The 27881-nt window shown below is 38.4% G+C and overlaps 1 long non-coding RNA gene across 1 annotated transcript; it reads left to right on the top strand.

Moving 5' to 3' along the window:
* The first annotated feature begins 287 nt into the window (after positions 1–287).
* LOC127466718 (uncharacterized) lies at positions 288–27881 on the top strand. Its single transcript, XR_007902831.1, has 3 exons — positions 288–454; positions 26894–26964; positions 27789–27881. It is a non-coding gene; the product is annotated as an uncharacterized LOC127466718 (long non-coding RNA).

Genomic DNA, 27881 nt, shown 5'->3' with positions numbered 1-27881 from the left:
GTTACTAGAAACTCTGTTAACTGACATTTCCTTACTCTCTTGATGATAGACTTTAAAACTGGATCTCGGGCTAATTTTAAGCAGAGGGTAAGATGCAAAAAAAATTTCTGGACATTTTTTATTAGTATCTTGCTGTGTGACTTTTAGTTAAGAAATATACTTCTTGGTGGGTCTAGTGCCTGTTGGTGTCAGTAGAGGAACTATGATCCACTACACTAAATTTTTAATATAACTTCAGCTCATAATATCTCTGTGTGCATAAAATAGGTTTAACATTTACCACTTTAATATGCTCATCGATTGCTATTGTCTCGCAGATACTGAGGCATACACTTGGACATAAAGATGCAGAATTGCAAAGTATTACTGTGGGAACTGGATTTCTTAATGAAAGCTTATTGCTGTATGGAGCTCAGCAATTTTCACCTCTGAGAATCATGATCTTCTTAAAGAGGTTTGTAGTAAATACATATGGAGTGATGTGTCTCTCTCTCTCTGTGTATATATATATGATTTAGTAAAAGAACAGATGTCACAGATGGTTTCCACATGTGCAGATTTTTTTGGTGAATATATATATGTATATATATTGTGTACGTATATGTATCATTCTCAGAAAGATATCATAATCATCCAAATGGAAATAGAAAGTAAAAGACTAAAATCACAGAATCATAGAATGGCTTGGTTGGAAGGGACCTTAAAGATCATCTAGTTCCAACCTCCTGCAGGGACATCTCCTTCCACTAGAGCAGGTTGCTCAGAGCTCCATGCAACCTGTCCTTGAACACTTCCAGAGATGGAGCATTCACAGTTTCTCTGGTCAACCTGTGCCAGTGCCTCACCACTCTCACAGTAAACAATTTCATCCTAATATCTAATCTGAGCCTACTCTCTTTCAGTTTGAAACCATTCCCCCTTGGCCTGTTACTAGTCTTTCTCTATCTTACAGGGTCCCTTTAGTTATTGGAAGGTTTCAATTAGGTCACCTCAAAGCCTTCTTTTCCCCAGGCTGAACAATCCCAATTCTGTGAGCTTTTCCTTGTAGGAGAGGCGCTCCATCCCATGAATCATCTTGGTCACCTCCTCTAGACTCACTCCAACAGGTCCTTCTTGTGCTAGGGAACCCCAGAGCTGGATGCAGCACTCAAGGTGGGGTCTCCACTCTACTCGAGAGTGGAGGGGACAGAATCACCTCCTTTGACCTGCTGGCCACACTGCTTGTGATGCTGCCCAGGATACAATTGACTTTCTGGGCTGCAAATGCACATTGCTGGATCATGTCCAGCCTCTCATCCACTAGCACCCCCAAGTCCTTGGCAGGGCTGCTCTCAATCTGTCAATCCCCTGGCCTGTATTGATGCAGGAGGTTGTCCTGACACTGGTGCAGGACCTTGCAGTTGGTCCTTTTAAACCTTATGAGTTTAAAAGGGCCTGCTTCTAGAGCTTGTCCAGGTACCTCTGGATGGCATCCCATCATTCTAGACTGTGTGGTCTAGTCTAGAAAATCTAGTCTTTTAAGAACTGAACTATTACAGTCCTTTTACTGCTTCAGAGCCAGATTGTCAATGTCAGCTTGAGGTGTAGCCAGTAAATATCAAGGTTGGTCAGCCTGTTAGAGGAAGAGCTGAGAATTGTTAGCTGTGCATCTTTCAGAACTAGAGAATCTCATTTCTCAGAAAACTCAAGGTGCATTAAAATGGAATTTCTTATTAATGGCATCTGACTATCTTGGCAATGAACACTGTCAGGAACTGTCACTACAGTTCACACAGATTGAATCCAACCACTGTGAAAAGATACTACAACTTTTTTTCTGTAGGGGGAACACATAGATGAGAAATAAAAGGGATTTACTGTCTCTGCTGAATATGGATTAAGAGGTATTTTAACAACTATTGCCTTCTGGGATGATACTGCAATGTTTAAAACTTGAATTAATATAAAAAAATTTTATGAGTTATTTGTTTTGTTGATAAGCAAGATTTTCTTATAGCGTACATTACATATGTATCTTAAAGAATCTAAGTGCATTTTTATAATGAGGAAGTCATTACTCTGCGATTCTGACTTTTTCTTTACAAGCATCTTTCTCCTCTCAGTATTTGCTACCTTTGCATAAAGTGCTTTTTGCTATCAAAAAATATTCTGGTGACATTCCAGTGTATTGTATTATTCTGCTTTATGCTTTTCTTTCTTGGAAAAAGATGCAATAGAAGATGTTCTTCCAGAAGTGATGTCTGGCCACTCAGCCAGCTCTCCCAAAGCTGTATTGGCGGGTTGGAAGCTTGGTTGTCTGCCATGGGCTTAAAGAACTACTTAAGCGCTGTGTATTGATTTTCTGACACTTTTTCCTAATTTTCTGCTTTTAAAAGTATATAGTGTTCTTCCACTTAAGGAAAAAGTAGGTGAGAATTCATCAGAAAATTTAGCCATTTGGCTGTTACAGCCTTGTATGTCCATAATGCCTGCAAAATGTCTTTCTCATGTTGGAAGTTCATAAACTCCAGAGTGTTTCGTCTGTTGTTTTGTGATTTTCCTTTTTTAAAGCATGAAAAAAATTCATAGTATCTCTGGGGCACACTGAAATCACATATTTAATATAATGCAAAAACCCTAGTAATACCTAGAAACTGTGTTTCAAATCAATAATTTTATTGAACTGTTGAAAAACATAATGCTACCTGAGAGATGGAGGAAAAAAAAGCTCTCTTCTAACAGGAGCATGATTCTTCAAGGTATGCAAGGCTTTTACTGATGTGGGAGTGAATGTTACCTCTAATGTAGCCAAGATGGAGCCTGAAGAAAACCCTTAAGCAGTACAGTAGGCTGGGTAGCAAATGAAGGAGAAGGAAAAGGTCATTCACTTTATTCCTTCATTCTAATATAATATGAATTGAATGAATTGTGCTTCTCCTTGTCCTTATCGAAAATTTTGAGAAAATACAGTCTAGATACAAAGTGACAGACCTCCCAGAAGTGAAAGCTCAAGATGAATGTGCCAGTGATGAGCACCAGGAATCTCCAGAAGCTGAGACCAAAGTTCTGGATGAGAATTCAAGGGATCATAATAGCTGTCCCATCCTGATATTATCTAACTCCTGCTCTGGAAATTGGCAGGCAAATGCTAGCACTTAATAGTGTTTGTGTTATGAAAGTTTAAAGAGATTTTTTTATATACACAGTAAGTCCTTTCATAATACTTCTTAGAAAAAAAAAAGAACAAACCTAGAACTTAGGAAGAAAAACCTGGATTTGTGTGTTCTGGTCACATAAAGCTCGTACTGAATATCCAAAGCCATCTGTACTGGACACTAAGTTAGTTTGCCTTCCTGTGGAAGGGGCTGAACAGGCATTCATAAAATCCCCTGTACTTTCTTTCCCCCCCCCTGCACCAGAGCATCTCTCACATCCAGGAATCCAGCAGCCTACAGCTTTCTCAAGGGCAGTTATTCTTACTCAAGCTAACAGAAACACAGAGTTCAGTACTCATTTACTGTTTTGTATTCACTGTAAACAAATTACTGCTAAATTATGAGTCAGACCTTTGGTGCACACTAGTGTCTTTTGGAGGTGCCTGCCGTATGCCAACAGGCATACATACCACTGAAGTCATACATAGGTGTCTAATGGTGGTACCCACAAAGTACCAACTGGCAGAAGTAAACAGCTATTAAAAGTTACTATCAGTGTTCCTTTAACAGGTAGATGTAGTAGATAATAAGTAGGAAAACTTACTTATTTAGTGGATAAACTCAGGCAGGGTCTGCCATGAGAAGGTAAATTTTATAAAGCTCAAAATAGAAGGAGATTATTACCATTTTTCCTCACAATGACATCATTCCCATAAGGATTCCTTTATATTACATGCATACTGGCAAAAGCTTGAGAAACGTTGGAGTAATACTTTGATAGTCATCATGGCTCGGCTTCGTGAACGAAGATTTGGGAAAGGCTCTATCCACATCTGCTACAGGCACGCTGGTGGCTTATGAGGCCAATACGTGACAGACATATCCGATTGCAAAAGGCACAGCAGAAAGACTCCTTAGATGGTAAATTCTGCAAGACACGGTTCTTTTCTGCGTTGCCTTTTTTCCTCGAGAGTGATCCTGCGTGCGTTCTCAAAGGAAGCAGCAGCGTTATAGATGGTGTGTCTCCAGACCTCCCGATTTGAGGCCAGAGTAGACCAGTTATGGTGATCAATATGGCCAAGGCTGAGATGTTGTTTCAGGGAGTCCTTGTATCTTTTCTTCGGGGCTCCTCTCATGCGGCAGCCATTATAATAAGTTTTACTGGTTGAGAAATTGATAGCATAGCTCTGACTACTGTATTTCTTATTAAAAGCTGGATGAAGGGTGAGTAAGCCAGTATTTAATGTATAAATGGTGATCAGCTAACAAGAAGTATCTTGGAGCTATGCTTGATAAGGGGATGGGTTAATGCCTGTAAACATTCTAGTGACTCCTAGTGGGGAGACTCCTGCTCCTATCTGTCACAAGCTTGAGCTCTTACTGCACCTGCACATGGTAAGAATGACAAGAGATTAATTGATTAATTCCCAGCAGGCTGAGGGACATTGCTGCTGAATGTAATGCAGCTGAACTAAATTCCCAGCTATAACAGAGAAAGGGAGAAGGCAGTAAACTAGAAAACAGTTATCAGAACTCAGAATTTTGAGATGTTGAAAGTTTTTGGTAGCAAAGAATGGCTCTGTGACAAGACAATGTGTGGAGAATTTTGATGCATCTTTGGTTATGACAGGTTTGCCTTCAACAAGTGTCTTTGTGGAAGAGTTAGTTTTCACCTGAATTGTTAGCAAACTAGTTGACCTTATAGACCAATTGAAAAAAATGGTAAACAGCTAATAAAATGTAGCTATCTTTCTGGCTGTGGAATGAGTATTTTATTTATATATGTAGCTGGGACAATATAGGCTCTATATCTGTGAGAGTACTGTGCAACCATCTAGCCAGGATGCTGGTATAGAAATATATGTCCTGCTGACTGGAGTCAACTGGATTGAAAATAACAGAAGCCACCTCATCCCCGCTTCTAGTTACATGTAGCATGGGAGTATGATTAGAGAAGAAGCACTGATGTGATAAAAGAGAGAAGAAGTTAACTCTCAGCTTTTAAGCAGAGTAGAAGGCAGTAAGGACACTGTTACAAGTGAGAGAGGCAAATTCCACTGAAATTATAAATTTTATACAGTTAATACTGTTACAGTGTGAACTCTAAGAAACAGGAAGTACAGTTTTCATTTCAGGTTGGGATTTTCTTTGCCTTTTATGTTTTAAAGGCCAGGTAATATCTGTAGGGTGATCTCCTCCGAAGTGTAATCTGTAGAAATGTCATGATTTTTAATGGCTTTCTCTCTCTTTCTTTCTGTTCTCCTCCACTAGGTCATATCCATAGCCTATCTACTTTGACATCCATGTATAAGGGATCCATTCACAGGGTCCCTACAATATATTCGTTCTTTCCTTTCACGTGATACAGTGATACTTTATTTGGTTTTTTTTTTCCCTTCTATTTGCAAATGACTTTTTTCTTTGATCTCACTTTCATTTTCTTTTTTTTTATATTACATTTCTGCTTTTTTAAAAGCTGTATCACACTGTCTATCTGTGTTTTTATCCACATCTTTCTTCTACTTCAGTCTCTCCTGCTTGCAATGCTCCTGTAAAAAGGAGATGCAAAAGCCAAGTATTTTCTTGGTATAAATATATATTTTCTTGAGGTATAAAGTGAGTTACTGGCAGATCTGCAGCCTGTAGCCTGGCTGTTGAGAGCTGTGTGCATAATCCATTACCACGGTGTGATTGTTCTCTCTGGTTGCTGAGTTGTGTGAGATAGGACTGCTGGGAGGAGGTGGCAGTTGCTGAACAGATGTGCTGAACAGAAGGACTCAAATAACTGGTGTTCTGGAGAATCTTTTTGTCATGGGAAGGGGCTCTGAGATACCAACAGGGAAAATCTTCACTGCATTTTTTCTATTTTGTGGCTGTTACCAGAGCTGGAAGAATCTGAGAGTAGAAATAGTCATTCTCAAGTAAACTTTTTACCCGTTTGAAGCTGGTTTCTAACATTGCCCATACAGCAAATACAGCTTAAACCCCTTACTGTGTATCCCTTCCTTTACTGCTTAAAAACTGAGGCTGAGTGTTTCTTTTATTAAGCAAGTTAGAGCTGGCTAGAGATATAACTAGATGCAATATAATTCTGCAATATAATTTATATTGTGCAATATAATGTAGTCTAATATAATTGCAATAAAAAATGTGCAATATAATGTAAGTGGTGAGACACTGGAACAGGTTGCCCAGAAAAGTTCCTCATCCCTGGAAGTGTTCAAGGCCATGGGTAGGGACACCTTCCACTAGACCAGGTTGTTGGTCAATGCATATGATATGAACATTTATTCCTTGCAAGATTATGCAATGTATGCATTAATGGTATGTGCCATTAACTTCAAGGAAGTCAAAAAGGAAAACCTTAATGTCAGTTCTAAACTCATCAAAATTGAGGACCACCTTTTCTCAGCGTTACAACCATTTCTCACATTTACTCCATCTGTTGTGCCCATATGCCAAGTAGAGAAATACTGTGTTTGGAAGAAGTGACATTTCAATTTCCAGTGAAATATTTGGATCCTGCAGAACTTTGTATATACATAACAAAATGTTCCTCCATCTAAATGTTTAAAACAAATGTTTAAATAATTGTCATCTGTTAAAGTGCCCTTAGAGCACTGGGCACTGGGTGGTGACAAATGGAAATTAATTTTATAGCAAATATACTTATGGGAATTATTTTATGGTTATGGGAGTTGTTCCAGCATATCCTTGATGATCAACAACCATGTTTGCTGTGCTAGATCATCAAAAGAAAGACATATGGTTGTACACTTGGGCACGTTGTTTTCAGACAACCTCATCTGCTCATTTCCTTTCTACATATAATAGCAGGGGTATTTTCTCCCCTTCCTCTGTCACAGCTTTTCAGTGTCTTTCAGGAGCTGCTTGCCTTAATACTGTCGGAGAAATTCCAGGTTAAGTGATGGATTTCTGTACTTTCACATCTGTGTTGCAAGTGGAATCAGTTGATCTCTCTTCTGTCTTAATTTCTGTTTTGCAATTCTTGTTTTTGTGGAGGGCCTCAGCTTGGCATCCAGGAGGTCTTTCACATACATTTAGATTCAGAAAGCCATGTAGTCCACCCACCTGAGGCTCAATTCACCTGCCTGCATACCTGCCTGTATATATGTGTGTGTGTGTATGTGTGTGTATATATATGTATACACGTTTATGTGGTGTATATATACATATATATACATATATACCTCTACACATATGTGGTGTATATGTATACATATAAAAGAAATACCATATATATGTATGTGGTATATGGTTAGCTTGCAGATACCTGTATGCAGCTTGTGTGAGAGGCTGTCACTAAACTATGAGATATATGAAGCTTCAGAAATTACTTCCTTTCCTTACTTTTGTTGTTTCTTATCCATTGGATCACTGATTTGGTGAACCACAGGTGTACATGCAAGTAGATAAATAAACTCATTGAGGCTATTAGACCTAGAAGTACTCGTGGGCTTCAAACTAGACATGTATATGTGCTTTATTTATTTGTGGCTGTCTAATTAGTGGTATAAATATTGTCAAAAGCGGTACATGTGAAACAGTGTATAATAACAGCTTTGTCAAAGCCCCTCAGTGCTGGGGAGGGGAGCAAAACATCCATCCCATTAGCCACATCTGAAGTTAGACGTGTGAGGATTTTCTCTTGATACCTACCCGTATGATTGTTATTTCCCTTTCCTATAAAGTGGGCTACGTTTGAAAACACTCATCCAAAATACAGGTGAGAGCATTTGATTCCTGCTTGAGACTGAAGGGTTCAATATGCCTGAAAGGAGTAGGAGGGAGAGAACTGTACAGGCTGGGGGGCACCTACCCAGAAGTTGTGTGAGGAGGTGGAAATACTACTGCTGCCCCCAGAGAAGTTTAGACGTCTGAATGCCCATTGCCTACAGAAACAGCTTTTGAAGAGACCCAGCTGCATTGCTTGCTGTGCTGTCTTAAAAGTCCCAGAGAGACCCAGCTGCACTGTCTTAAAAGTCAGACCACTGTGTTGTGCTCCCACACTGGTGCAAAGTTTACAGAGCGGCATGAGTTAAACAAGGTGTGAAAGCACTCACAGGTAGTCTTTAAGCTGGTGTTTTGGCTGGGAGCTTGAGTGTCTTCAAGCCAAGAGGGCTGAAACTCCTTGATTCCTGGATGTTTCCCCTAGTGCCTGGGCACAATGGGTGCTGCTGCAGACCTTGTAGATGGGTTGCTGCGCTTTGAAGGACATTGCGAGTGGCAGAGCTGGCTGCGGCGGGGATCCTGGAACAAGGGTCACAACAGGATTTCTGCAGGGGACAACCCAGCCCAGGCAACCTACCTGGCTGAGAAATAAGCCATGTGCCGAGTTTCTCCACTTTGCTGGTGTCAGAGAACTCCCGGCACATTCTCTGCTGCTACTATCCTGCATGCTGGAGCCCACTGAGTCCTTTGGGCCAAAACTGCTACCTCCATACTCCCTCCCACACAACCCAAATTTGAACTGACAGTACATGCAGTGAAGCAGGGGAGCTTCTGCCCCCCTCCTGGGGCAGTGTGGGGAGCTCTGAGAGCATGGGGAGCTTCTGCCCCCCTCCTGGGGCAGTGTGGGGAGCTCTGAGAGCATGGTAACCCCAGGGGCACCTGAGATGGTAGGAGGTATCTGGGCCAGGCACAGACCCTGTCATGAAGCCAGAAAGGCTGTTTTTTGCTAAAACATTCTTCTTGGTATTCCCTCACATGGATAGTGGAGATAGGGCTTGATTTCAGGCACCAGATCAACTTCACATCTGTTTTTAAGAAGCAGTATCACTGCTGTCTAAATACTTGGGGGACTTCAAAGGAGAAGGTGCGGCAGCACGGAGTCTGGGCTGCTCTCTGCATCAGCAGTGGCTGGGTAAGGGAGATTTCAGCATCAAGGCTTTTGAGTGAAACATTCGATAAAATGTGTTGTGGGTTTGGCCAGTTCAAGTCCTGATTCTGGGCCCAAATGAGGGCCCTAACTTACTATACACATAAAAGACAGAAAGCTCCACCTGAGGTTAATAATTGCCATCCTAAAAAATTCTTCCTACAATTCCATTCTTCCATTCATTCCATTAAATTGTTATGTTTCCTTTTTTTCACAATCTGGTATGTTTTTTCATTCCTGAAAAGTCAAACAAAGCTTTTTCAGTAAAAAGATACAAAAGAAGGGGCTGAGGGAGTGGGGGGAAGAAGCCAAGAAGGCAGATAAACCTATTACAATCAAACAAATAAGATGCCTATGTGTACACAAGTGGGATATATTTTAAAAGGCAGTCAGAAGGCCCAAAGCCTTACTCTCTGCTTCACCCCAAACTTTTTTTAAATAACATGGCACAAAAAACTAGCTGAGAAATTCCATACATAAGTATCTAATTACTTATTATTTAATTATGAGAAAGAATCTACATTAAATGAAAACCACTTGGGTTTAGTAGCTGAAGGGAGTTGCTATTTTCTTCATCATTTTTAGGACAATGGAGCATCATTTCTGTGATGAAAAAAGCAAAGACTGTTTTATTTCTGTCCAATTTCTCACTCAGATGTTTAATTCCCTCGTCCATCTTCCAAATCTTCTCCCGACTGGATATCGGTTCCTCACTGAATGTATTTTTTCTAAAAATCTGTGGGTTAAACTGCTCAGCTTTTGTATACTCTTCATGATTTTGTAGTTCACTATCACATCCTTCCTGAAATACCTCTTTTTCAGTTCTTAATCTTCTTAATGGTCTTTTGTATAGGAGTCTCTCCGTATCATCCTTATTGCCTGCTTTTCTGAGCTTTTCCTAGTTGTATGATATTCTGAAAAGCAGGATGCCATGGCATGATGCAGTGTTTTATGTTTTCTGTATTGTGTTTACTGTGTTATGATATATATTCTTCTTTTATTATAGTAATTCCAAATAATCTTTGACTTTTGTCTGTGTCTGAGCTTTGAGTTAATGTTTTCACAAATAAAGCAACTGAGGCCTTTGAGATGTAATAAGAAATTCAGACATACCTTTCTGTATCTGTGCTTAGGAATTATTTCCCCCCTAGGCTTTCACTTACTGGATAATGGCTTTCATCTTCAGGCAATTTAATTACCTGGTAACTCCTTCTAGTGAAAACTATTTATTGCCTTATTCAGCCAGTCCTAGATTTCATGATCCTGAGTGCATCTGTGTCATCTGTGGACTTGGTAACAGTTGTGAACTTGGCAACAGTTTTGAACTCATTATTTGTTCGTTTTCCACATACATTCTGAAAATATGGAGCAGCAAAAAAGGCTTGAGAGCAGATTCTTGCTGTCTCAGTCCCTTTATTTATTGTTGCCTTACTTTCTGTCTTTAACTAATTACTAATCTCCTAGAAGACTTTTTTCTCTTAGTGCATGATAATTTCTTTTCTTCAGTTTAGCAAGGGCTCTTGCTGAGAATCTTTGAAAAATCACACATACTGCATTCCAATGATCATTCTTAACTGCATTCTTATTAAATATTTTTGTTCTCTTACTCTGGGTATATTTTCCTCTCTGGTTACATGTTGAATTAGTTATGTAAGCAGTTTTCTTAATTGAAATATTTTTATTTTCTCCTTTTCTGCTATTTATCTATACTTACTTCTTTTCCTCCATTTGCTAAGATTCTAACTTGCTGTTCAAAAGCTCTCCATCATGCCTGCAAACCTTTTTAGTAATTTATTTTATTTTTTTTTAAAGACTCCTTCTGTTTAATTGTTCTCAATCAAGTTAAACTAGAAGGAGATCTGGAGGGAGGGGAGAGGAATTTTTCCATTCTGACAAGGATACTGAATGTACACTCTGTTTGTTATACTTTTCTGTAGCTGCATTTTGATTTTTGTCCTGCTAAGTACTGAAGAAAATCTGTAGCTACTTTTTATGGATTTTTTTTTTTGCCTAGATTTTGGCAGTCATGTAGCCATGTCTTGTTTTGTTTGAAATTTTGTATTTTTTTCTATTTCCTCCCCAAGCCATACTTTGTTATGTAAAAGCATGAAAATACTAAACAAGATTTTCTCCATGGTTTATTTTGAGACTTCTGTGTTACGCAGTCCATATATACTATAAAGTATTAGTATTATCATCCAAGTCAAATGCATTTTGTCTCAGATAACATCTTTTAACAATAAACCCTTCATATTTCTTCTGTATTTAATTTTGCAGCATAAAATACCTTAAATTATATATTTAAGGCATGTCATTTTTATCTCTAAATATAAGGAGTATCCTCTGTGCTCTGAGGATATGTCTGATAATATACTGATGTAGAGAAAAAAGGGAAATATGGTAAGATACAAGAAATATAAAATATTCTACAATGACTGGAAAATTGAAAACATCCCACTGCAAGCAGGAAAAGGCATATTTCTATGATCTAAAAGGAGGGGAAAGTGTGAGGGAAAAGTACACAGGAGTAGGATCAGAAAGAAGAAGATTCAAATAGACTTAAAATTCTCAAGAGACAAAAAAGAAAACATGCTCATAGAAAGTTTGGCTTAAACAAAATGTTTTATTAAAATTCTTACTATGAGTAATGTTAATAAGAATATGGGACATGAAAGGAAAAAAGATCAGTTAGTGAATATTTAGATTAATATATTATCCACAGAAAGGGCCAGAAGGAGGACCCGGGAAACTACAGGCCTGTCAGCCTGACCTCAGTGCCTGGCAAGGTTATGGAGCAGATCATCCTAAGTGCAATCACACAGCACCTACAGGATGGACAAGGGATCAGACCCAGCCAGCACGGATTTAGGAAGGGCAGGTCCTGTCTGACCAACCTGATCTCCTTTTATGACCATGTGACTCGCCTGGTGGATGAGGGGAAGGCTGTGGATGTGGTCTATCTGGACTTCAGCAAAGCCTTTGACACCGTCTCCCACAGCATACTCCTGAAAAAGCTGCAGCCCACGGCTTGGACAGGGGCACCCTGTGCTGGGTTAGGAACTGGCTGGAGGGCTGGGCCCAGAGAGTGGTGGTGAACGGGGCTGCATCCAGTTGGCAGCCGGTCACTAGTGGTGTCCCCCAGGGATCAGTGTTGGGACCAGTTCTGTTTACTATCTTTATTGATAATCTGGATGAGGGGATTGAGTGTACCATTAGCAAATTTGCAGGTGACACTAAGCTGGGGGGGAGTGTCCAGCAGCTGGAAGGCAGGAGGGCTCTGGATAGGTTGGAGAGTTGGGCTGATTCCAACAGGATGAGTTTCAACAAGGCCAAGTGCCAGGTCCTGCACTTGTCCTGCACTTTGGCCACAACAACCCCATGCAGCACTACAGGCTGGGCACAGAGTGGCTGAAGAGCAGCCAGACAGAGAGGGACCTGGGAGTTTGGATTGACAGGAAGCTGAACATGAGCCAGCAGTGTGCCCAGGTGGCCAAGAAGGCCAGTGGCATCCTGGCCTGGATCAGGAACAGTGTGGCCAACAGGTCCAGGGAAGTGATTCTTCTCCTGTACTCGGTGCTGGTGAGGCCACGCCTCGAGTTCTGTGTCTGGTTCTGGGCCCCTCAGTTCAGGAAGGATATTGAGGTGCTGGAGCAAGTCCAGAGGAGAGCAACAAGGCTGGTGAAGGGATTCAAGCACAAGTCTTATGAGGAGAGGCTGAGGGAGCTGAGGCTGTTTAGCCTGGAGAAGAGGAGGCTCAGGGGAGACCTCATCACTCTCTACAACTCCCTGAAAGGAGGTTGTAGCCAGGTGGAGGTTGGTCTCTTTTCCCAGGCAACTATCAGCAAGACAAGGGTGCATGGTCTCAAGTTGTGCCAGGGGAGGTTTAGGTTAGATATTAGAAAGAATTTCTTTACAGAGAGAGTAATCAGACATTGGAATGGGCTGCCCAGGGAAGTAGTGGATTCTCCATCCCTGGAGGTTTTTAAGAAGAGACTGGATGTGTCACTTATTGCCATGGTCTAGTAACCACAGTGGTGTTGGATCAAGGGTTGGACTTGATCTCAGAGGTCCCTTCCAACCCAGCTGATTCTATGATTCTATGATTCTATGATTCTATGATTCTATGATTCGCTGATTCTATGATTCTATGATTCTGTGGTTCTATGATATGAGACTATAGAGCTTACTTTGGGAACAAGATGAAGCAATTTCTGATTCATTGTGCTCTTCTTGGGGAACTCATGGAAGGCCAAGGAATCCTGGACAACTGGCAAAAGGCAAAGAAATTGCATTTAACATAGAAAGAAAAGTAGTTTTGAGTGGATCCTATTTGCTGAGAAAATAGTAAATTGATAAAAATGCAACTCATTGCTTGTCAGTATCTCAAAGAAATTTAATACTCTTCTTGGGAGCAAGTAGTACAATGGACAAGGGGAAACATCATTTATGATACAGCTTGTTTATATAGGCTTTTGATCTCCCCCCCATAGGACTGTCAAGAACAAAATAGGAAGTATGGTGGACAGTGAGGCGGATACAAAATTCTACAGAGACTTTCAGTCAAAAAAATGTTTGTGTTAGCTGGCACTTAAGGTGGCCTATCAGTGAAGTCAAATCAGCTCTTCCCTTGGCGTAGTATCTAAATTTTCATGTGTAATGCGTACTTGGCACTGTAAAAAACCAAGATTTTTTCAGAAGAGGGACAACTGGCAGAGGTTAGAGAGAACATGGTTGCAATTCAAAATGGCTTTGCTAAATTGCAGGAATAGTCTGAAATAAATACGATGAGTGATAACCTGGTAATTTCATGGTCACCCTAACAAGAGTTGCCTTCTAATACTTGACTCACTTCTGCCCGTTTTAGGAAAACAATATAACAACCTTTCTCTTTTGTTACCAAGAATTGCTCATTGCACTTTGATCATTTCTTCTCTGTATGAAATTCGCCTGACTATATGTAGAGATGAACATTGCAGGCTTTTGTATCTGAGCTTGTCAGAAGAGAGAAATAGGGTGTGATTTTTTTCTGATTTTAATGTAAATGTCCAAATTAGGCTAGATTAAATCCTTTCTAAAAATGCCTGTTTTCATTTCCTGAGTACTAAGGATTACTATGTTGGGGGTAGCATCTACACTGGAGTTATGTTAAAAACAGGCAAGATGAACCCTTCTCTCTGTCTACATCTGTACTAGAAAGTGAAATACTGCCAGTGAATGTTTTTGTCAGTGAATAGCTTGAAAATTCCCTGGCATGATGACTGATGTTTTCCCATATAATTGCCAGGTATAGTTCAGAAGTTAAAACACTCCAAAGACCTTCTCAGTGAGCTTGTACATATAGGCACCAGATTTTAGACAGCAAGACAGTTCATATGATTAGACATTGCCAGCTCCATCCCAGTTGACCTCGCCATCTGGAGAAGTCATTAACCCATTTGCCTGGGAAAGTTAATAAATCATTAGCTAACTAGTATAGGAGTGTTAATTTCCCCTTTCTATTTTAGAGCTCTCATTAGTACCTGCTCTTCTATTTTGGATGTTTACACTGGTTGCCCCCACAAAAGCTTTTGTCCACTTGTTACTGTTTTAGGTATCTGTGGACAATCACTGTTGTCCTTATCATGAGCATGGTTGCTATTTCCCTCTTCCTTAAATCCTGCATGCATGTATTTCTGAGTAACACCCAAATCATCTTCCTGCTGTATTTTATTTCTGAACAAGTGAAATCTTTGTTAATGCTATATCCAATAAATCTCTATTATTCTAATCAGGTAATAATTTTCATAATATGAAGGCTTCCAGATTTTGCTAGGGTTCCTTGCTTTTGGATGCAAAGCTTAGTATGTAAGATATTCAGCAACTTGACAAATTACCATTGGGTTTTTTTCTGACTCTTACACCACTTTAATCAGTAATCCTCAGTGACTAAAATTTCTTCAAGAGTTTTGGATGACTGTATCCAAAAAGTTTCTTTCCTTTCTTTTTGAGTGTTGCACCATGTCTACACAGCAGTCCCTTTGAAGCATAAAGAAGGAAGCCAAAGTGCTACCAGAATAGGTATGCACATAAACAGGGTATATTTTCTCTTTCCTCTGCTAACTGCTTTTATTTTGCCCTTCTATCCCTGAAAGCATGTGTATATGTCATATTATCCAAAAGAGGTCAGTCATTGTCTAGCCTTTTCATACCTACGAAAGAGTTGAAGAGAATATAATGTGAGCCTCTGGTTCTAGTGATTTCTGATCTACTCACTTTTAGTCCCAGAGGAACCATCAGCCCATATGTGGGTTAGCAATGTGGTGGAGTAGTCTGTGATTCAGATGAGCCCCGGCAGCTTTTCTGTTAGTGAACTCAGGGCCCTTTGCAGTGGTACTTTCTGATACTTCACAAGTCAGCAGATCATTCTTCCAGCTTCCTCAGCACTGAGTCCCAGAAGTACTGCCCTTTGAAATGTATAAGCCACAACAAAGGAGAAGCAGAGGCCTTAGGGCTTTTATTTAAATAATTAGGTTAGATTCCGAGCAGGTCACCAAGATAGCTATCAGCTGTTGGCCTTGGCTGCTGGGACTAAGCAAGCAGCATTTCCTGCCTGAGGAGCAGACACATTCCTTCTCTCCTGGTGGAGTTGCTTCAGATTCCCTAGATAAGCAAGAGCCTTCACACTTCCAGATCTTCTTCTGCTTCGAGCAAATACATATTTCTTGCCACAGATCTTTTCCTTTACTTTCTGACTTTCAGTGGATGTAAGACCCAGTCTTTCAAAAGTCTGCATCAGGAGATCCTTATATTTATTGGAATCCGTTTGATCACAGCTTGCACAGAAGCGGTGGAAGATCTGCCAAAGAGATGCCTTCAATAAAACATTGAGGACCCATCATTTTTGTCCTTGCATATTATTTTGATCTTCAATTTCCTGTTCTGTAACTTTGACAGGAAACTCCTCTGTACCTTTTCACTTTACCTTTTTCCATGGTTTTCTTTGGGTGGTTATGATGAGAAAAAATGCTCATTGGAGCCTAGAGTATGTTTCTACAAGATAGTGATTATGAAAATGCATACAAATAAGTGGTATTATAATTATGTAATTTGGGAGGTCTAGTGAATGCTAGTAGCCAGAATTAGCTTGCAGAACAGAAAAACATTGAGTAGTTTGGATTAGAAAGGACCTCTGGAAGTAATCTGGTGTCTAGAAGGGTCAACTGGAAATTAAAGCCAACTTTGAAGTTAGATCAAGCTGCTGAACCATAAGATCAGAAATTTTTAGGACCCTTTAGTTATGGACCGTGGTTCCTATTTCATGTGATGGCAGAAATTTTGGGTTTTATTAATATTCCATATTCTGTAATTTTATTTTTATAGATGTTTTATAGATTCCTGTAATTTGATGAAGAGGCTGCAATACTGGATACATTTCAGACATGAATGGACCAGAAACCAAACCAGAAAAGATACTCAGGAGCAACAGATAAGAGTAGAACAGAAAAACTGAGTTAAATGTTATAAACCCACTCATCACCAATTAAGCAGGAGTAACAGAGATGATAGATTGGGAAAGCTTCACTTTATTGACCTTTTGCATCATTGGAGGGCACAGTTCCGTCACACAAATCTAATTTTCTAGCTATGTTATTCTTGAGGGAGAGGAGAGAGAAGAAGAAAATAAGAAGGGCATGGGCAAGTAATAATTATACTAGAAGGGTTCCATACACACCACATGTTCCTGTAAAAAATGTGCATCAAAACAGCCTTTAGCTTTTTGATCTGCTACAAACATCTGTATTTTGTGGGCTTATACAAACTCAATTAGATCATTCTCATATTTGATGCTAGTTGAACAATTATGCTTTTGGTTGCTTAGAGTTCTGTACAGCTAGTTCCCTTCTGCTTTAGCTTTGTTGAAGTCAGATCAGGATATCAAATGAAAATATAGTTGATACTCAGATCTACTTCTGAAACTAATAGCTACTGTTGTTCAAAGCAATAGCTGGTGTTCTAATAGTATAACTATTTGCTGGTGACATGGCAGCAAAAAGCTTTGGTTTCCTTTTGATATCTCTAATTATTAACCAAAGTGAATGTTACCTGATTTGCAAGAATTTACATCATAGTTCCACTCTGTCATAGAATATTCCAAATTAACCATGAAGGAACAAGACAATGTCATAAGCCTATCAAAATCAAAAGGTGATCTCAGAACACAGTTACAGTCATCCAAGTCCTCAGAACTTATATATAACCTCACTCATCAGAATTGGTTGTTAGCTAATACTGAAGATTATTTACTTGTAATGTATTCCAATGTATTCTAACCCTTACTATTTTTCATCTTCTTTTTTTTTCTCTTTTTTTTTTTTTTTCTTTTTCTTTAATTGTTCAAATACATTGAGGGCAAAACAAACTAGAAAGTTACTTAACATGTGTTCTTCTGAGCACTTAAAATTGCCAGGAACCATCTAATTTTTAGCCAAATTATTTGCACAGTTTGTTGAGTTGGAAAAAAGTACATGTAGCTGACACAAAATTAAGCAGCTCCTGTGTGCAGCTGATCTTTAGTGATATTTTTCTTGAAATCTCCAAGCTAATAGAACTACCATATGTGTTGGCTACCAAAATGCATCTTGTAACTTGTTGCTATGGCTGTTGCCTATGGAAACTTACTTTCCTGCCTGATGTTAAAACATAGCGTTTCTTTCTCTAAACATAGTAAGAAGAACTGGAAATTTCCTTGCTAAGACACATTATTATAGCCTTGGACTGTATTTTAAGCTGATGTGGTCTAAGCTCATGTAGATTGTCTTCTTTGAACATGTAGTTATAACTATACTGCTTTGCAGTTGAAACACTCCCTGTACTAATGGCAATATGCAGCAATGTCTGTTTCTTCAATTTTTTTTTTGTTCTTTTCAACTTGCATAAATATCATCAGGATCTTTGAAGAAAACTTGCTTTTAAAGAAAATTATTTAGATGATGCAATCTATAAGGATAAGAAAACTTGTCAGTTCCTTACTACTAGAGTGAAAAATGCATACAATACTTCTGGAAGCTGATTATGTGGAATTAGAGAAATACATAGGTCTTTCAAACTATGCTTCTTTGGAGGAGCATAAAAGGAACATAGTCTTTTCCTCTTGAATTCTTAACCAAGAGGAAAACTGGAACTCTTCTAGTCATGGTGCTCCAGGGAGGATCTGATCATTACTGTGCACCTTGTATTGTCTTTTAATCAACTTGAATTATTTTTAAGATTCTACCAAGTCAAAATGGCAATCACTCCATATTTATTTTTCATTCATATAAATAGCAAGCATAAAAGAAGTAATGCCATATTGAATGAGATCATCTGTCTATCATGCTTGTTATTTTGTACTTTGCAATGACCAGTAGCAGACACTTAATATAAATTTAATAGAAATACAGTATGCTAAACCTGCTCATTTCCCAGGAGTCAGCTCTTCATTTATGATGATCAGTGATTGTAAGCACTTCCTGAACTGTGGGTCTCATCTGGACTATTGTGCTATGTAGCCTCTGACAGATCTATTCTCCATGAGAATTTTTTAATGCCTTTTTGAACCTTTTGGGCTTTTGACCTCCACAACATCCTGTGATAATGAGTTCTACAGTTTAATTTTGCATGTAATTTAATTATGTGTGAAAAATTACTTCCTATGTTTGTTTTAAACTTTCTGCCTGGTAAATAAATTAGGTACTCCCTGATTATTATACTAAGAAAAACAGTGAGTAGTGCTTCTCTATTCAGTTTCTCCACATATTTCATGTGTTTATAGATCTTCGGAACATCTCCCTTTTCTTATCTCTGTCCAAACTTAAGAGACTGTGTCAACTCTTCTTGCATTAAAATGACTTCATATCTTTTTTCAAAGATGTGCAAGGATACATAATGATGGAAAGGTGAAGGTGATGTTGCTATATATGACAATAACTCACACTAAAATGGTGGCTGTGACTCCATTCCTTTTCCAAATTAGAGGGACTTCTGGACAACCAACCCTTCTGACTACTAGGCTGTTTTAAAGAGAGTCTCTGCTTATATGCACACTTTTCTCCAACTGTCCTTAACAGGCAATTTCCATGACTTGTGCATGACTTTAACTTCAGAGATTCTGGTTAAATTTACACTCTGGAATTACTCTGTTACCTTTACTTTCCTCTTTTTAGCCTACTATCAGTGTACTTACCTATGTTTTTTTTTTCTAATCTAATAATTAAAAAGTGCCATTTAATTGCTAGATATTCTAGACAATATCTGACCCAGTTCATTACTAAAGCTACACTATGTCTTCAGGACCTGTTTAGATATTAATGGGTCAGGAACACAAGTACTTCATTAACAGAATTCACACCTACAGAAAATGAGATTTTTATGTCCAACTGCCTTGTGTTATGCAGCAAAGATATGCCAGTCACCTGATTTGCAGCAGGGCAGCATTGCTGATAATCAGAGCTGTGTGCAGAAGGAGTTGTGGGAACTGGTGGAATTGGAACGTCTATTAAAAGTGCCATGTACAGAGAAGTACCTCAGATCCCAGATGTGCTGTGTTTTCTTGTGTTTCCAAACGTGGCACTTTCATTCATAACCAAAATAATCATAACTGCAATAAATCCCATTTTTGTCATATGAATGCTTTTACCCTGTTCTGGTTAAACATTATATTTTATGATAACATTCATCAATCCTTTACCATTAATGTTTTTCAGATGTACACAAGTTACAATCTGCTAAAGAAGCAAGTACAGTGCTGGGGAGAGGGCAGTCACTGTCTCAGTGACAGTGAAATACACTGACACTTTATCAGCATGAACCACTCTGGGCTTCGGCTTCTGTTTTATTCTCAAACTAGGTTCCCTAGGTTTTGCCAATCTTTTGGTGATTCTTGGTCATGTTCCATCAAGCTCGGGCCAACCTTTAAGTATTCTGGAAACTGGATTTGGTTCAAACCTTAGAATAATTTATAGTTTGGGAAAAATATTTATATAAAACCTACTTTGATTCAGTCAGAATTTGGTGGATTTATACGAGTTTTATTTCTAGTTTTGTATCCTGTTTTAATGGATCTGTGTAACTGGAACCTGAAGCTGGTGATACATATGTTCACAGAAGAAAAAAACCCCAACCTTATTTTAACTAAAAGTGCTAGCTGGTTTTGCCCATTTCCATGAAGCAATGAGTAAGATGAGTAATTTTCTTCCATTCTACATTGCAAAATTAACAAGGTTCAAGGATCCATTGCAATATAATAGTTTCCTGGCAAACTGAGCTGATGTTCTATAGGATCACACTGTGATCTTCAATTGTTATGCGCCCACAGGGGCAAACATATGTACTGTACACTTACCTTCTCAGTATGACTCTCTCCATGGCTCTCGTACATTATCTAGAGATAATGTAGCACACATGCTAAAAAACATCTGTTTTGGAGTGGAACATGTTCCCTTATGCACAGCATTTGGCATGGCTTTCTTCTTGCAAGTTAAAATGTTTCTCACTCAGAGAGAGGTCATGCAGACCACCAAAAGACAGTTTGACTGAAGGCCTGTGTCTGAGGGAGGGCATGCAATCACAGAACTCCACAATATTGTCACCTATGTGTATGTTACTGGGTAACCTCACTGGAGGTTTTCACCTCAGCCTGAAAACAGTTCCTGGAATAAAAAAGAGACCTCAGAAGTCTAAAATGTAGTCTGGGCAAAAGTCCATGATGTGCCTAGTATGAAGTAGAGTGGCTTGTATATAAACAGGCACAAGGACCTGTGGAGCTGGAGCCAGTATACAGTAGAGGGTGCTGTTAGTGTAGACAGATGTTAGGGGGTCCAAAGGACACATTCAGGATCATGAAGGTAGCGTGTACATAGGTGAAATTAATTCTTGTCTTCCAGTTTAAGTCAGTTTGCAAGATCGTGTCTCTTTGACTTCACATAGTTTAGTTCAGAAACAGACTGAAGACAATGGGAAGAATCCTTTTTAAAGCAAACTTTATATCTCAGTTTGCTTTGTAAGGTGCCTGAAAAAAAAAAAAAGGTTTCTCAAATCTAGATGCCAAACTTATTTAGTTATTTTGTAAAATTAATGTTGATCAGTGACTTTTGTAAGAATGATTACAGCTTATCATGCTAACAACTGCTTCAGTTTGAGAGGATGACAGGTGTGTTTCTTTGAAAATATCTTACTGTAGAATCATAGAATATGTGGAGTTGGAAGGGAACCATCAGGATCATGGAGTCCAACTCCTAATCCTGCATAGGACACCCCAAAAGTCACACCATGTGCCTGAGAGCATTGTCTAAATGCTTGTTGAACTTAGACGGGTTTGGTGCTGTGACCACTTCTCTGGGGAGCCTGTTCCAGCACCCAACCACCCTCTGGGTGAAGAATCTTTTCCTGATGTGTAACCTAAACCTCCCTTGACACAGCTTCCTGCCATTTCCTTGCATTCTGTCACTAGTCATGTGGGTGGAGAGATGGGTACTGGCCCCTTCACTGCCCCTTTTGAGGATGTTGAAGACCATACTGAGGTCTCCCCTCAGACTCCTCCAGGCTGAGCAGACCAAGTAACTTCAGCTGCTTCTCACAGAGCTTCCCCTCAAGGCCCTTCACCATCTTCGTTGCCCTCCTTTAATAGCTTAATGTTTTATATAATTGGATTTCAAGGCTTTGGGCTTGTAATTAATAAATGCTCCAAACAGTAGTCTATAATATTTATTTAAAGTCAGTCTCTGGGATGCAAAACAAACAAACAAAAAAGGAATACAAGCACAGTTGAAATGAACTATTACAATATTTTAAAATAACCATTTCCTTACAAAAGGGACGTAAGCTTTTAGAAGTTTAAAATTCAGTGGCATTTAGTCTTATTTGGAAAAATTTTGAAAGAAGTTTACAGATGCAGATGGTACATAGAGGCTTGAATATTTGTATAGAGGTCCATCAGGCTGAAAAATTTCATAATTTACATTTTTTTCCTTATTAGTGAAGATGAATTCACCTTGTAATTTACGTATTCACACCCGACCTGTACATTAGATGACTTTGCCTGAACTGAGCACTCAGTAATTAACTGAAGATTTCTTGGGGGTGCAATTAAAACATATTGTAAGTGTTGAAGGTGTTACCTGATCTACTGTTTTATGTGACTATTTGGGTAAAATTTAATATTTGGCCAGGTAAGCCCAGCAATGAGAGACATCACCTCTGCTGAAATTCTCTTTCAGGTTTAACATTAATATGCTGGAAAGTAGAGATGGCAGTACTTCAGTTTTTCTCTAGTATGTGTCTCAGGAATGTCTCTATTAAATTAATGGCATTTATGATGAGATTACCTATTTATGATAGTGTTGATTACTTAAACTTTGCTCTGATATTTGTTCTTTGTAATTCAGAATTAGATTATCTTAAATGCATTATTTATTCCAAAAGAAAGAACACTCCTCTGCTTCCAAGACCACAATGAATATCCCAAATGGCACTGGATGCCTGTATGAGGAAAAGTTAATTGAATTATTTGTTTTATTGAAAAAGAATGAAAATGTTTTCCTTTATTTTAGAAAGATATCTTGAGAAACAGAATCATGTAAATCAGGTTTACATTCTGACTTAGACGTTTCTTCCTATGTCTTCATCTATGCTATTAACCTAAGCTCCTGGAAAATAATTAGAATCTATCCTTCAAACACTTATCATAAGGAAGCCTTCAATTCACAGCATACACACAGTAGTCACAGCCTTATTGCCTTATCCAAAGGCAACATAGTATAGCTGTTGCTGTTTCCTAGTCGGAGAACTGTCTGGGGGAAGAGCTGTGGGAACTCATGGCAGGCTCATCTCAAGTCCCAGGCAATCTGCCCCAGTGTTACTACCTAGTCAGTTCAGCTGATGTATTTTATCTCCAGACATATTAAAGCAGTTGGAAAGATTCCAGTGGGCTTACATCAGGCAATCATACAATTGCTGGAGAAGTTAAAATTAATACACCTTTACTTCAGCTAGAGATTCTCTTGAAATCAATATAAAATGATATGGAAGTATCTTAAGAGATATTTATCTCAGTGACGTGTGGTTTCCCCTAAGTACTGCCTGCTGAACTTTAAGGAGTGAATGGACTTGAGGTTTAATCAAATATTTCCTTCTAACCAACTGGGTGGGGATGGAAGCTTTGCCGTGTAGAAGGGCAAGGGAGCTCATGCTGGCAGGAGACCACAGCTATCTGAGCTGCCTACCTCATGCACAGGCAGTGATACATTCACTGAGCCCTTTAGGCACTGAGGCAGTTGTTTTCCTAAAATTGTTTCATTATTAAATTTCCACTAAAAGACTTTCCTTTCTATTGACAAATAGCAGATGTAATTTTCATTACTTTGTAAAACGAATTTAAATATTTGCTATCTCAAGCAAGTCTTAGTGCTCAGTATTCCCTGAATGTCAGGTTATTATCCAGACTCCTTACCTCTCTGTGTCTGAAGGAATGAATGAGTGACATCCCTGTGGACAACTGGGAATAGCTCACAACATGTAAATGATATGTTAGAAACAATTATCCACTTTTCATTTTCTCCAGGGTGTTCTGAGCCTTCACACTTAAACATACTCAACTACCTTATTGAACTCATTGCGACTACAAGCAAAAGTTTTAGAACTGAGCCATTTGTAATAAGTTTGGTCTTCAGGGTGCTCTTGTTGATTTATTTCTATTTATAAAATAAATTGGGCAGTATATAAAACACTTCTGATGTAATATTAAAAGATGAAATTGTGGGTTTGGACCATTATTGGCTAGAAATTTTGAGACTCAGAAATAAATATACTGGAGGCAGAGTCAATCCCACAGGCATGCTTGTTTCCCAGCCAAGCATTGTAGTCTTCCTATACTGATGCTTTGTGTTCAGGTTTAGGGTTTACCCAAAAGGGCAGTAACTTCTAACAAGACAGATTTTTATTTCTATCTTTTATAGACTCTCTAGCTCTCTCAGGAATGCCAAGATGATGTTTTCCTGGATAAAAGGTTAAGTCATGAACCAACATTGACTGTTTCAAATGTTTTGGTCTAGAGTGTTCTACCATATATACTGTACAACACACATAGAGTTAATACAATTCATATTATGTGTGCTGACTATAAGGAATTAGTGTTGACATTCATGCAGGCTTGTTTCTATAAGTAAGTACTTCAGTTATTGCCTTTGTGTCCTATTAATTTCCTTTCCTTCTTGCCAAGCAGCGTGTTTTTTTTCAAATGAATCATTAATTTTTTTCCAACATGATTGTTTTGTTTAGCTAAATATTGAGTCTCTCTTAATAATGTGGAAGGAAGTCTTGACAAGAAATGAAACAGATCATGAATTAGTTGTCTGAAGCCATTTTTACACTCCTTTAAAAAGACCAAGGAAACCTTTCAAAGGAGTTCAAAGAGAGGGAGTAGAACATTTGATGCAGATGTGACCCTGTGGTATGTGGTTGGAAATGTATGGCAATGCAAAAGGTTAATTTTTACTATCAAATGTAAACAAATTTGTTTCTTATTGTTTCAAGGGTAGTTTTTCTTAGGGTTTCTCCTGTGTTGAATGTTAAGTATTCATTATACTTCACTATAGCTTTCATTCGGTTGCAATCATTGTAATAAGTTATGCAGTATTTATAAATTATAGTAGCACATAGTTCTGCAAACAGTTTCAATGCAGTTGAACCTCCTACATATTTGTCTTGTGTAGATATTTAATAAAAGCTGAACTGATGCTGCAGCTTTGAGGCACTAAAAAAAAACCTCTCTTCTATTGATCTACCTATTTCCACCAACTTCATGAGATCTTTGTTAAATTTTTTAAGTTTTGGTTACCTTGAGATCAGAAGTTTGTGGGTAGGGTGGGATTCAGAGTATACTATATGTCTTATTTTATTTATTTTTTTTACTAAGTATTCATACAAGAATAACACACCAGCACTGAGCCTTGTCTTGCTGTTATATGTCCCTGTCTCCTTAACTTTTGGCAATCAATGGCTTAGGGATTTCCTAAGCTAGAGACAGCATCTGGACCATCATATTTTAATAGCCACTGGTGGACCCTTTCTCTATGAATTTGTCTAATCTCTTCTTTAACTCCATTTATGCTTTTGGCCTTAACAACATCCTGTGGCAATGAGTTCCAAAATATAATTACGTGTTGTGTGAAAAAGTACTTCCTCTTGTTGATTCTTAAATACTTGTTATGGGCAAAGTGTATTCTCTGCTGAGTGATAACACTGTTTGCTTTACTGCGCTTGGAAGCAATCACACCCTGGACAATAGGTGTTCCCAGCAGTAGATCAATGCAGTTGTATGTGGGCACCAGTGAGAAGAGTGACAGGAGACAAGAGAAGTGTGTAGAGGCCCCTGGTTTATTTGAATTTGTTCGGTCATTAGACTGTACATAAAAACATGTACATGCCCTTAAATAGGAGTTGCACTGCTGAATCATTTGTTGATGATGTTTAACAAAGTGGACAAGTGTTTATTGTAGGCTCTTCCTCTTCCCATACTTTGCAAATGAACTGAAATATAAACTCCAATTTACCATACATGGTTAGATGCAAGTTTCCATTGCTATGTGTTTAACAATGTACAGTTAATATATTATGCACTAAACACTTGTGCATAATACAGATAACATAGTTGTCTAACCCACATGATGTATTTACTGTGTCAGGGTCACTTTTTTCTGGCCAAGAGCTCTCAACTAGCAGCTACATTGAGGGATGTCATTGTGAAACCATGCCCCTGAGCAGCAGGATCAATACTTTTGTTACTAGCAATGTTTTATTTGGTAATAAATATTTTCCCAGATAAGCTGATTTAAATGAAATTGCTGATTGCTTAGAACTTAGACTTTTTACTTATGCAGCAAAATAAGGATACAGGGAACTCTAACCCAATATTACTAAAGAAACCAGTGCCTGAAAGGTAGGAAAAACTTTGTGCAGCTGGATCCTCTTATTCATGTCAGCAATGTCCCAAATGATTAGGGTAAAAATAGGTCTTCAGTGTTTGCTTTTCTGTATCACTGTGAGTTAATTTTGGATTATATCAAGATGTTTAGTGTTTGAACTTGCATTTGCGGAGCAGTCCTTCCACATTTTTTAAGAGGAATATTCAAGAACTAATATTACTGTAGATGATGGTTGCTCTTTTCACATGGGTTTTGGAGACTAGAATTAAATTCTTATAGGGACATACTTGGTTGCACTATAATGTGCTCTCCTCTTTCATTTTTCATTCAATTAAACACCTATTTAAATCTCAATAGAAAAAAAAATATGCCTGAGGAAACACTTACTCTATTTGTAAAGGAAAGTGTGATATTGCTTTACACTCCACTGACAAAGACTCTCATAATATCACCACTAACCAGTGAAAGTATCTTCAGCTAAAGCCATGAAAGTGCAACATAGTCTATATTACTAGAATATATTTGGGGAGGAGACATATTACTCATTCTGTGTTGTCAGATTGTAGGCATCTCCCTAAGACAGACAGTAGTCTCTCTGTCTTCCCATATATAGAGAATGCTAAAAGAAAGGAAGGTCTTCAAAATGTTTAAATCTGACTCCTATGCCAAAGAGGGACACTACTATAAAAGGTTATCCATTGCTCCTATTCAGAATTGCTCTTTGGAGGTGCCTGTTTCTTTCTCTTAGTGTGATGTTTGGCAAAGTGAATTTCCTCCCTGCAGGTTTCACTTCAGGGAAGTGTTGTGAACTCTTTTGCAGGTGCTAAGGGAACTCAGAATAGTATAGAAATTGAAAAGAGGGAATTTACAGCATTCCCATGGACTGTGGAATTCAGTTAATGAAGAATTTTGCTTCCTTCTAGATGTTTTTCAAGCCCTTGAACCTACTGCCATGATTCATGCAAACTTAAGAGGTCAGAGTGCAGTAACTTCAGTGAGTACCATTTAACTTACATTTCATGTGCAAAATCATTTCCAGTGAAAAGTTTTCTGCTTTACTTCAAAGGAGACTAGCAATTTTCATGTTGGTAAAATATCCAGCAATGAGACAGTTGTTTACAGCCTGGCTTGTGCCAGGGGCTCTAGAACTGTGCTTAGAAATCTTCTTTAAAACAGTGGTCAGAGGAATCAGGATAGATGAACTACAGCTCACAGTGGGGTACAGTATAGTCCTCAAATATGTATAATTGATGCTTTCAAAATATTTAGCTTTTAAATAAAAATTTAAAAAAATCGTGTATTAGAAAGAACAGAGAGGATTTATTGGAAAATATTTGTGAGTTTTCAGGACAGGCTTAAAACCTATAGCCATATGGACAATATATGTATACATTAGCTGAAACCAATATGTAGTTTCCACTGTCCAGGCACATAAAATTTATTTTGTAAATGCATTTTTATGCCAATAATTGTAAGATATATTGCTTCATATCAGTGAAACCCAGTTATTTGTTTGTTGTCCAAAGTAAGCGGGAGGAATGAGCACTTGCATTAGCAAAACTGAGATGGCATCCCATGCAACTCAGTTTCAGAGCCCAATTTTTTAATAACAGAGAGTGATATTTTGAGAGAAAAACAGTACGAAAAAAATACTGTGTTGGTTAATATATGCAAAAAAATGGAGGAAAATGAACGTGGTTTTGAAAATGTAAGTTTTTCCTTGGGAACTTGGGGGGATTTGTTTTGATTTTAAATAGTGTATTTCTTTGTGCATAGCTTTTCATTTTTAAAGTATGCATTCTTGGTTTTTTTCCTAAGCTCCTCCTTCTACAAATGTGTCATGACTTGAGAGAGGTACATAATGACATTAACAATAGTTCCTGGTTTCGGAATGGACTACTTCTGAAAGGA

Source organism: Manacus candei, unplaced genomic scaffold (genome assembly GCF_025592945.1).
Source record: "Manacus candei isolate 608988 ecotype Guabito, Panama unplaced genomic scaffold, ASM2559294v1 h1tg000011l, whole genome shotgun sequence".
NCBI lineage: Eukaryota > Metazoa > Chordata > Aves > Passeriformes > Pipridae > Manacus > Manacus candei.
The sequence above is the reverse complement of the archived record's forward strand: the minus strand, read 5'-3'. Positions and strand labels throughout refer to the sequence as shown.